This window comes from Lepidochelys kempii, chromosome 19, assembly GCF_965140285.1.
Source record: "Lepidochelys kempii isolate rLepKem1 chromosome 19, rLepKem1.hap1, whole genome shotgun sequence".
Taxonomy (NCBI): domain Eukaryota; kingdom Metazoa; phylum Chordata; order Testudines; family Cheloniidae; genus Lepidochelys; species Lepidochelys kempii.
In genome coordinates, this window is record NC_136398.1 from 12,052,552 (window position 1) to 12,063,981 (window position 11,430).

At 50.9% G+C, this 11,430-nt stretch overlaps 1 long non-coding RNA gene across 1 annotated transcript; it reads right to left on the reverse strand.

Moving 5' to 3' along the window:
• Positions 1-258: 258 nt before the first annotated feature.
• On the reverse strand, positions 259-9,312 carry LOC140900512 (uncharacterized). The gene is made up of 3 exons (XR_012155649.2): positions 8,850-9,312; positions 2,440-2,526; positions 259-946 (listed from the first exon to the last, which is right to left on the reverse strand). It is a non-coding gene; the product is annotated as an uncharacterized LOC140900512 (long non-coding RNA).
• Positions 9,313-11,430: the final 2,118 nt, after the last annotated feature.

The following is an 11,430-nucleotide window of genomic DNA, read 5'->3' on the forward strand; positions in this document are numbered from 1 at the left end:
ATCCTACTGCTAAAGAAATTCATTATAATAAAGCAGCCAGGCAGGTGTCAGGCTAGCTCCCGCCTTAGAGATGGAGTGGCAGCTCATTATAAGCCTTAACAGGCATTTTTCTGATATAGGGCTAATTTGATGGTAGGCCATTAGGAAAGTACACCTGGGTAAGGTCACTCATTCTTGACCTCCAGGAGAGGGGGCCAAAGGTCTGCTGCCAGCCAGTCCTGCTCAAGCTGTAGAAGGATTATAATGTGATTGATCAGCCGGTCCATTTTTTTCATAGCTAAACTGATGGCACAAGGCAACACCAGGGAACATTCCCCTTGAGCTATTCAGCACTAGGCTGAAGCAGGGAGAGCATCCTCAGGAGACTGATCCATCGCCCATTGAAGTCAGTGGGAGTCTGCATATGATGTCAATCACCAGTGGATCAGGCCCCAAACACTAGACCCCTGAAGACTTTAATAAGAGTTTATTTTTTCGAAATAGAAATGTTTTTTTTTTAAATTGGAACTTCACCTCTCCTGCCCTGTATCCCAAATCAGGATGCAGTTCTGTTATGGAGAAGATCCTGCATTTTTCCACACATGCAAAAAAATCAATTGGACATTGGTGATCAGCTCTTAACAGAAACAGGACAGCACTGCTCAGCCATGGGCTAAGAGGATGGGAAAGGCGGGTTACTTGTCAGTGTTAACAAACAGTGACAAGTTCAAATCTTTCCAAAGAAGAGATTTTCTGTTTAGAGAAACCTTCACTGAGGGCTGATAAACAGGCAGATACACAAACCATACAATGGCTTAAGGGGCCTTCTTCAAAGCCCACTCAGGTCAAAGGGAGTCTTCCATTCCCGCTCCATTCCTCTGGTGCTCAGCTTTCTCATCTTTCCTTAGGGTGTTTCGCTCCTTTCCTCTCTTCTACCAGGCTCCAGCACGGAGTTTTCCTACAAGTTCTTAATTGATGAAGGAACAAAAAAAAAACAAAACCAGAAGTGTTTCCTCCCCCATCAAAGCTGGAGGATGGAAATGGGAAATTGACAAGGAAGGTTAGAAGGACCTTTCACCAAGATCTCCGCACACACCTCACTGAGGCCCCAAGTGCAATGAAAGTGGCTGATCAAGGCTGGTTGGTAGCAGCCAAATTCAATACATTGCAATATCAAGGAGGCTGTTGAGCAGAGGCTAAGCCTACAAAATCAAGGAAAAGAGAAAAATCCATGTGCCTCCAAGATCCTTGTTAAGTGTCACTTGCTGCCCCCTTGCAGTCTGTGGCAAAACACCTGCTGGCCAATGGAGCAGGCCCCAAGTGCCAGAGAGAGCCTGTTCGACCCCTTGCCAACAGTCCCATACAATGAGGCCAACATCCATCATAGACTTTGAGCTTTATTCTTCATATTATGTTAAATACAAACCAAACCCAGCTCCTGGGCTGATCCAAAGCCCATGGCAGTCCTCAGAAGGACTCCTGATGACTGTAGGCCCTTTGTTACTGAATTAACTGCTGCTTCCATTGGTTACTTCTGTGGCCAATGGTAGCCTGTGGCAACAAACCTCCGAGCCACAGACGTGGGCTCATGCTACCTCACTAAGTGCTGAAGACCACCCCCACACTCACCCCAGGTTTCAGAGCCCCAAGTGAGGCCTGAGGTGCAGCGTTTACACAGCTGTTTTCAGTGCAGAAGCACAGGACGGGTGAGCCTGAGCCTGCATTAACATCCCCCTAGAATTCGGTGGCGAAACTCCCCTTGAGCTGGCTGGCAGGAGGATGGGGCCATAATGTGTCAGAGGTGCAGAAATTGAGTGTCACGTGTCAGGTTTCTCCTGCCCTGGCTCTTTCTATCCCACTCTGTACCATGAGATTTCATGTGTGATTCTGGGAACAAACCAAAGCCCACGAAACCACATGCCCAAAGTACAGATGCTCTGAGAAGTTCAAGAGTTGGCCTTTTGTTCAGGCAGATTAATATTTTTACCTTTTCCATATTCCCCTGATGCTCCCTCGACATTGGCTAAACAAACTAGCTAACATGGATCAATGATGGGACCCAAACCCTGAACCTTCAGTGATCAAAGCCTCAGCCTATACTGCTTGAGTTAAAAGGACAAAGGGCCAGATTTGAAAGGTATTTAGGTGTCTAAAGATGCAGATCAGCACCTAGGCAGTTTCAGGGTTTCTCAATGACCAGTCCGAGGACCAGCCCAGTCCCAGGAGATCTCCCTGACACAGTTTAGGAAGACAGCAAGCCAGTCCCTGGTATCCAAAAGGCTGAGAAACCCTGCTCTAGAAAACACCATTAGGTGCCCACCTGCAAATATATTTGAAAATTCGTCCTTAAGACTCCTAAGCAGAGAAATTAGCTCTCAATTACTTTTTAATGTGAATCAGTCACTAGAGGGCAACGGAGACTCTCATTCTCCTAGCATAGGTTATAAACACAGTACTTACTAAGCAAGGCATCGTCTCCCGACCTCAGCATTCCATCTTGGGGGACACCATAGGAGCATCTGTTCTTCTCGGCATGAGCCTGCAGGTCTGGAGGAAGCAAAGGGAAGATGCTCAACCTGGGAAATGGGTCAAACATGGGGTATGTTTCCTCCAGACAGTTACTGGCACCTGGCCTGTGGTCTGAGCACTCATGACTTACCAGGAAACACCACCTCACACTTTACATTTGCAAAGCACAAGGCAAACTAAGGACCCAGTCTCCTGTCCACTGAAAGCAATAGCAAAACTCGTATTGACTTCTATGGGGTGGTCAGGGCTTGAAGGGCAGAGCACCCACAGCTCCTATAAGGTGCTAATTGATCCTCAAGACATAGCCAAGGGTCACACTGTGGGTCAATGGGAGAGCCAGGCATAGAGCCCCAGCAGGGCTGGGTTGGTCCTGGGTCCAGGCAGTTATATCATGCTACCTCTCAAGCTAATGCAGTTAAACTGAAGGGCTAACACAGCTCAGGCACTGCCTGGCTTTCAATCGCCCTCTAAACCTTGAGCTGATGGGGTGGGCGCATTTGCACAGATTATGTTTTCCAAAGTGGAAACATCAAAGATCAGGTCCACAATTGCTCCTGAGCTGCTCACCCAAGCCAGTCCGGTTTGCTGGCACCAGAAGGATTTGCAGGACGGTGTGTGCATGCTGCTGAAACAAAAGGCACAGGACACATGCCTTTGGCTCTAGGCTGTGTGATGCACCGCTGCTCACTCAGCCCCACACGCTACAGCCCCAGTTTGGTCACCAACTTGGACACAGCGGCCCCACTCCGTTCCTCAGTTTCCCCACCTGTAGAATGGAGATAGCAACTGACACACCACAGTGAAGAGCTATGAGATGGATGGATAGAAACCCCTCCGGCAGCAGTGAGTGCTATTGTCTTGGCCCTCCCTTTAAAACACCTGGAATTTACATATGCCTTTAGCGTGAGAGACAGATCTGTCCATTTCCGTTTTCACTCACACACTTACCCTTCTCCAGGATGAGACAACCTTGGAAATCAAAGTTTGCTAGGGACTCGCTGTCCTTGTTCCTGCTTGGTTGTTTTTTCCACTTGGCCGGGGCAATAGCCTGGTTGAGTTACTTACATTTGCAAAATGAAGACAGACAGCTTCCCTGCCTGGGCAGACGGCATGTGTCTCTATGCTTTGCCCACACACACCTGCTCTGATGCATTTCACATGGAAGCAGACAGAAGCCCCACCCCACTGCACCTCTTGCCCCGTGCCATCCAACAAAGGACAGAAAGGGAAAGGAATGACCAAGAGGACTGATGGTGAACTCCCAGTCAGGGGGCTGCTTTAAGAAGCAACCAAGGATAGGAATTCTCGGAGAGGGAATGAAAACGCCGCCATGAATAAGGAACAGCTGCAATTACACCCACTCAGATAAAGCGAGCAGGGCCATCAATCCTCATGCTTTGATGCACACACTGATCACCAGCTGGGGGTAGGAAGACATCTCTCCCCTCCCCCTCACCTCCGCAGTGATACTGGCCCAGATCATCATGCAGTGCGTACTGGCATGGAACTCCCACTAAGCCCCCTGGCACTACAGGCCTGACCCCCCAGTGCTGTACAGTAGGTGCATTACAGGAGATTGGGGGTGTGCCAGGGGAGTGTCAGATCGTAACACCCCAGCCCTGGCTGCTACCAGAGTCCCACTCTGACAGCTCTGTGTCCATTCTGGAATGGAGATTAATTCTCCTCTTCCCTTAAGGCAGTGGTTCTCCACCTATTTATCATTGTGGGTCCTTCCAAAGACCCCTATACGCAGTGCCTCTGGCTCAGAGACCCCTCCACAGAGTGGGGCCAAGAGCAGAGCCCTGGGCAGGGGGCTGTGTGGGGCCGGGAGTCAGCCCTGACCCTGGATCTGGCTGCACAAGGCCAGGCAGCAAGGCAGCTGGCTGGCAGCCCCAACCCTGGACCCCTGCCAGGCAGTGGGGCCAGGTGGCGATCCTAGACCCCTGCCGGCGGTGGGGCCAGCAAGCGGTGGCTGTCCCGGACCCCTGCCATGCCAGACAGCCAGGAACCTGGACCCCGCCATGCGTCCTGGCTGCCTTTAGCACACAGCTGGGCCACAGGTCAAGAACCGCTGCCTTAAGGCGAAGTGTCTCCAGGGCCACTTGGGGCAGGGACACATGACCATGACTTCCAAATTTAAAGTCAGGCTTGACAAAGCCCTGGCTGGGATGATTTAATTGGGGATTGGTCCTGCTTTGAGCAGGGGGTTAGACTAGATGACCTCCTGAGGTCCCTTCCAACCCTGATATTCTATGAAATACAGTCAAGAGGCTGCACAGAAATTTAGGAGCAGAGGTCCCACCTTTCTCCTCATGTGGCCCACATCTTCAGAGTGAGATTGTCCTGTGGACTCCTGCCAGTTGTGACCATGCACCCACCCATCTCCCCTCTCTCTGGTTATCACATCCCAGCCCTGCGACAACTGCTCAGGGCCGGATTTCCCACAGAGTTCAGCTCCCATTTAGGCAGCAGAGTAAGGACCAGATCTGCACACATGATCAGAGCCCAGCAGCTCCCACTGGGACGCGCATGGTCACGTTTTCACAACACGCCGTGTTCTTTTGAGGACCGAGCCCATCACCTCTGCCCCAGTGCTCCGTTCAGACACAGCCAGGGCAGATCCGTCACCACATAGACAACAGCAGGGGAATCTCGCGGTTGCAGCACCGAGCGGATTTGGTGAAGCCGAAGGTTATGGAGCAATTGGGCTGCTGCCCTTCCAAGCTGCTGCTGTTAGAAGCGAAACCATTTTCGTTAGCCGTAGAGCATCATTCGGTCCTAAAAATCTGGTGAAGCTTTACAGGCAAGACACAAAATGAGAAACCCTCTGATGCCTCGGTACTGCAGCAACAGAAATAGTAACAATACGTTCACAGATTTCTTTCCTATCTTAGCTCAAAAAATCCTTTATAGTTTAAACACAAGCATCCTCCTCCATTCTCAGTCAAAACAAACAAGAGACCCTGGGCCTGCTTCTGCTCTCATGAGTGGGATCAATCAGGTATCACTCCATTAGCATTCATACTCCGCGTTGTAGAACCGGCAGAAGCAAGATCAGAACCGGTGCCCAGGAGAGACGGGCTTTGCAGAGCTGCATCACTCCAGCGCTGAGCTGGCGGGACACCACTAAGTCACAGTGACGCCAGGCTGGAATGGCCTCATTCCAGTGGGTGAGCGAGGATCCGCGGCCTGCACTGTGCAGGAGGTCAGACGAGATGAGCACGGTCCCATCCGGCCTTAAAGTCTTTAAGTCAATGGTGTAACTCCAGATTTACTCTGAAGTCCGAATACGGCCTTTAAAGTAAGAGCAAACATAAAAACCACCCTTGGGCTAGATCCTCAGCTGGGGCAAATCACTGAGGTCAACGCTGCTGGAATCCCACTTTACAACAGCTGGTACCTGCCCCCTTGTGCCGCAACTTCATTATTTATTCCTCCGACATCGACACCCATGCTCACGTCCTGACCCACCAAGGGACCGGGCAATCAGCCCCCCACTCTGGCGCAGGGTAAGGCACCCGGTATGGGAATCAGGGATTACACTGGGATTGGAACAGACTCTCAGCCTTTGTGGATCAGGCACAAGCAGGGAACACATGCTGAACAGTGGGTCCCAGCTGCACCCGCTGCAGGGCCACAAGCATACATTGCACGATCCAGAGTGAGCCACATGCGGCTCTGTCTCAGCCCCAGTTCGGTTCTTGGGAGCCCCGGCCCAATGCTGCACTGCCCCTTCAGTTCTGTAGCGGAATGCTCCCCTGTCTTGTAAACAAGGCCAGATTGGAAATAGTCAGCCAGCTGCTCCATTAAAGCAAACAGCATTCTGTGCAGCTTCGGAACATCAGAGAACCTTGTGTGTCAGTGTCTGTAAAGCACTAGCCACATGCAGAAGCTTTAAATAAAAGTGTGATGTAAAACTGGTTTAGTTAAACTGGTGCAAAGGGCTGTGTGGACACACTTAATTCAGTTCAAACCAGGCTTAGCGCCATTAGGAGCAGGTTAATGGAAACTAAGCTGCTCAGACTGAAATAAGAGTGTCCATCTAGGGAGTCGCACCCAGTTTATTTAAATCAGTGCAAGTTGGCCTAGACAAGGGCTAAGGAACAGGGGTTTGGAAGAGGATTTAGAGCCTTCTGAGGGTGAATCCACTAAAACCAGACTCCTCATGACCTGGCTCCATTTTTTTTTTTAATCCAGATTGTAAAATCCTTAGGGCTCTGCAAAGTGCTATAGCCACCCATGGTGCCACAAACAGTTCATATTAAATACACATTTAAAAATACAAGCTGAATCCCCTAGCGGCTGCACCAGCTGCCTGTGGGTGGGTTTGAGTTAGAGACCCCTACCAAGATCATGGCCTCATTGTGCCAGGTGCCGTACATAGAACCAATGAGAGATGGCCCCTGCCCAGAAGAGCCTTACAGACCAGACAGAGCCTGGGCGGGAAAACAGAGACGCAGCGAAGGGAAGTGATATGTACACGGTCACCTAGTAAAGCCAGGAAGAGAAAGCTGGCCTCCCACGTGCCGGCCCAGCAGCCTTACCACAACCCGACAGCTGGTGGGGAACCTATGTAAGTCAAGGACTTGGGTACCTATCTGAGGTACTTATAGAGCCCCTTCAGTGTAGTCCCTGAGGACTGTAATGTATTTATCGTCATAACAGCCCTGCAAGGTAGGATGCTGCTAGTATCCCCATTGTACAGATGAGGAATTGAGGCAGAGAGAAATTAAGCAACTTGTTGGAACCCATGTCTCCCAAGTCTCAAGCTAGTACCCTAAACTCCTGGGCCATCCTTCCTTGGCCTCCGCAGTTAAACCCAGGATCTTTTACCAGATTTAAAAATAAAAGGGAGGGGGAAGGGGTTGAGACCACACCTGCCCAGGGATTTCTAAATGGAAATGATACAGATCAAGGCTGGGTTTCCAAAGCCTACAGCATTCACATCCCTCAGCTGCCTTTGAAAACGTAAATCAACAAGGAAAGTCAGAAAAGGTAAAGTAAGGGGAGGAGGAAAGGGCAAAATGACAAGCTTTATAGCAGCTGCCACGATCCACCCACAGGTGGCTGTATTACCATGAGAGGTGGATCTCGCATGTAGATCGCACAGCTTTTGGGAACGAAAGACCCTGTGCCTAGATATTAATGCTGGCAACAGTGAAAACAGGGCATGGGGGAGGGAAGAGAAAGGCATCTGCAAGTGTCCTGAAGACCCTAAGCCACTTTGGAGTTGGTCAGGATGGACTGACAGATGGACAAGCAGCCAGACACAGCAGAGAATCAGAAAGCATCTGTTTGCTCAGGAAGGGGATGGGCAGCACCACCATCAGACATATGGTTGCCAGTCTCTGCATTGGGGTACCTGAAAGGGTCCCCTGATAATCCCCATTCCCAGAAGGATGGAGTGGCTAAGAAGGAAGTGTGGGATCAATAGGACAAACAAGGTGCCCCAGCTCCATCCCTTGTCCAGACAGATGGATACGCCCTGTAAGCAGGCAGGTGGGAGGCCAGGGTGAATTGAACCCGTCTTACGTGTCCACAGCAGGGGAAGGTGAAGCTAGTCTGAGCCAATGTCTGAAGTTTCACAGGAGCCACTAGCCAGGGACAACTGTAGGTCACCCTTCCCCCACACCTAGTGACTCCTACATCCTCTCCATGACCAGACACTAGAGCAGATTACCAAAGGCCAGCATGCTCCAGCTGGTAACCGAAGTCACCGCACACGTGGCTGAGAGGACACACTGGGGCAGCAGCTGTTCTACAGAGGAGATGAAGGGCCAAGCCGGGTCCAGCTATGTTAAGATGATGCCAGCGGGCAGCTGCAGGCCACAGGGTCTCAGCTGCACCTTGTACAAGAAACTCTTTTAAAGTGAGATTGTTGCACTTTGCTGTAGGTTTAGCTCTTGGCCCTGAGCGTTAACAGAAAGGCCCTCACAGCTGATGGGTAACCTTTGAAAGCCTTTGCCACTTGCTGCCCCACTCACTGAGCAATGCCTCCATGGGGAGGGAAATACTTGGGATGTGAAAATGAAGGCTTGATCCTAACAGGGCAAAAAGCCAGGCTGCAGCTCCAGGAGTTAACAGGCCAGGTAAAGACAGTGGGGTGGTCCAGTGGTTGGGCTTGTCTGCACGGGGAAATTGACTAGTATAGGTTTAGCTGGCTTCTACTATAAAACTATGCTGGTCAATTTCCCCATGCAGACAAGCCCTTGAATGGAACTTCCTGTATCAGGTGAAAACTATAAACTGACTTGTCTTGGTGTTATTGTGTGTTAATTTGAGCTGGTTAAATTGATTTAAGAGAGTAACTGCTATGCCCATCATTCCTGCTCAACTCTCACCGGAAGATTTAATTAGCTCTCTTCTTTCTCAAAGGATATCATCCCTATTCGTAAGCAGAAGGCTCCAAAACAGGTCTCATTGGCGACTATTTTCAAGTTCCTCCATCCACAGGAGGAAAAGCTCCATGAAGCTCTGCAGAAGGAAGAAACAATTACTCTTGTACAATGATTAAAGGAACAGCAGAGAGATTTCATTCCCAAACACACTTTCCGCTGGATTTTATACATTAGAGAATTCAGGTCTTTTCTACCCTGATTTTTCCTTGGAGACATTACAGATGGCTGGAGAGCTAACGGGACTTTATCACAACCACACCTAGGAAATGATACTGGACTGAGGAGACACTTTTATTCAGATTGTATAAACACAAAGTGGACTGGATCCCCAGCTACTATAAGTTGATGCAGCATCACTGCACAGGAGCAGAGCGGATTTATATGAAGTGGGGAATCCAGCCTTTTATTTTTGTCAACACCATTTTAACTCAAATGCCTGAGGAACAGTTAGGAGAAAAATCTCTCTTAACAAGACCAGCCTCATTCCTATTATGATGGATAAGGGTTCTGTGGTAAATGCCCTGGCCTGGGGCTCAGGAGAGCTGGGTTCAGTTCCAGTGATCTTGGGCAATCCGATGAATCTCTTTGGCCCTCAGCTCCTCACGCTGTACAACGGAAACACTAGCACCTTGTCTATTCAGCCTGTAAGCTCCTGGGGCCGGGCTGCCTCTTACTGTACAGCTCCAAGCACAGCAGGGCCATGATCTCAGCTGGACCTCCAAAATGTACATAACAAAGGGCTCCAGCTGTCTAAGGCAAAGCCAAGACTTGCACCTCTTGATACCTCCAGGAAAACATGTCCGTTAAGGCCTGCCTCACATACCATAGAGCAGCAAAACAATGAGGTCGCAAGTCCATCCCCTCACCCAGCAGGTCACCTTTTGCTTCCTAACTTTCAGACTCATCACACAGCTGGGCTGAGCCAAACAGCTGCTCTTTCCTTCTACTCTAATTATTCCAACAAAGGGGGGGGGGGTGACCCTGCATCATCCCCAAATGCCCCCTCGGTTCAAGCCCTGCTGATAAATGAGCCATCTGCTTCCAGAACCGCAATGGCCTCCTTTATTAGCGGGACCTTAGGACAGGCTGGGATGTCAGAGCATCATGGAGGGGATTTATAAAAACGCTGCTACGAGCAAGATCTTTGGGCTTAAAATATACTTCGGATGATAAATCCAAATGCTGTGAATTTCATTGCCGGTTACATGCCAACCTCTAACTGCCTGGGGTTAGGAAGAAAGCTTCCCCCAGGTCTGATCACCCAGAGAGACATGCTCTGCTCTGATCACTGTGGGCTCCCTTTCCCCTGCCTCTGAGGCAGCTGACTCTGGTTACGTCAGAGGTCCAGTGAGCTGGATGGATCCCTGATCCAGTGCAGCAAGGCATGAATGAGCTTTTTCAGGGGCCCTCGCCTGAGATGGGATCAAAACCAGTCTCTGTGACCCCTTCAGAGCTCACGCTCTCGCTGCTGAGTGGGGCACTGATTGCAATGGTGGACTGATGCCCAGTGGGAACGGAAATTAGTTAATTTTGGAGAGGCTCAGTCACCCAGGGACACAGCCCAACTGGAGGGGATTTAGCTGGCTGCCTCAGCCCCGTGCACTAGCTGTGACCAAGCGGGTAACATGAAGGACTCATGCAGCTTTTGGTGCCAGCCCTATGGCCTGGGAATTCAACGAGACCAGCTGCCAAAGTTCTGATCTGAGGGACACCAGAGCAATGAGCCCAGGGGGCGTGACTGGGATCAGAACGTGTCCCAGGGAGAAGTGGGATCAGACTCCAGAGGCCTTGGCAGCAGGGGAAGGACAAGCCAGGCTGGGGACTAGTCATTACAGGGGGGAGGCCAGGAGCCTATAAATAGATGGATCTCATACATAAATGTATATCGCCAAGCAGCCACGGGCTCAGAGAGGTGTCTCAAGGGAGCAGTGGCTCAAGCACACCAACTGCACCGCTTCCCGCCCCCCCCAACCCGCGCCACGAATACCATTAGGCCCTTAACACTTTCAGTGCTGGAGCCTCTCCGGAGCCCCCTTTTCCATGGGCCACTTGGAGGCTGGTCTCCCCGAAGGGGCAAACAATAGGGATGGGATCATACAGCTGCACTGGAAGGCAGGGAGCCGGGATCCCCAAACAGAGAGAGCAGCATGCAGCTTCCAGCTATGGGTGATGCTCTTCCCATGACCCACCACTCGCTGCTTTCCCCATGGATCTTCACCCAGAATGTGAAGCCCTTGCTGCCTTCCCATGCTCAGCACAGCCAGGGAGGGGGGCTGACTAGCGGTTACAGCAGGAGACTGGGCAGCCCAGAGTTCGGGGTTCTGTTCCCCTCCCCGCAGCGTGATGTGGATGGAATGATCCACCCTCTCTACTCCAATATTACCCCTGCTGCAGGACGACTATGGCACAGTGACCAGTCAGCAGAGGGGCCCTATGCAAAGCGTCCTTGAGCACAGCGTCTCCCCTGCGGAAGTGGGCCGGGACCTGCTCCCCCAGGAGTTCTATCCACAGCTCAGGGCAACAT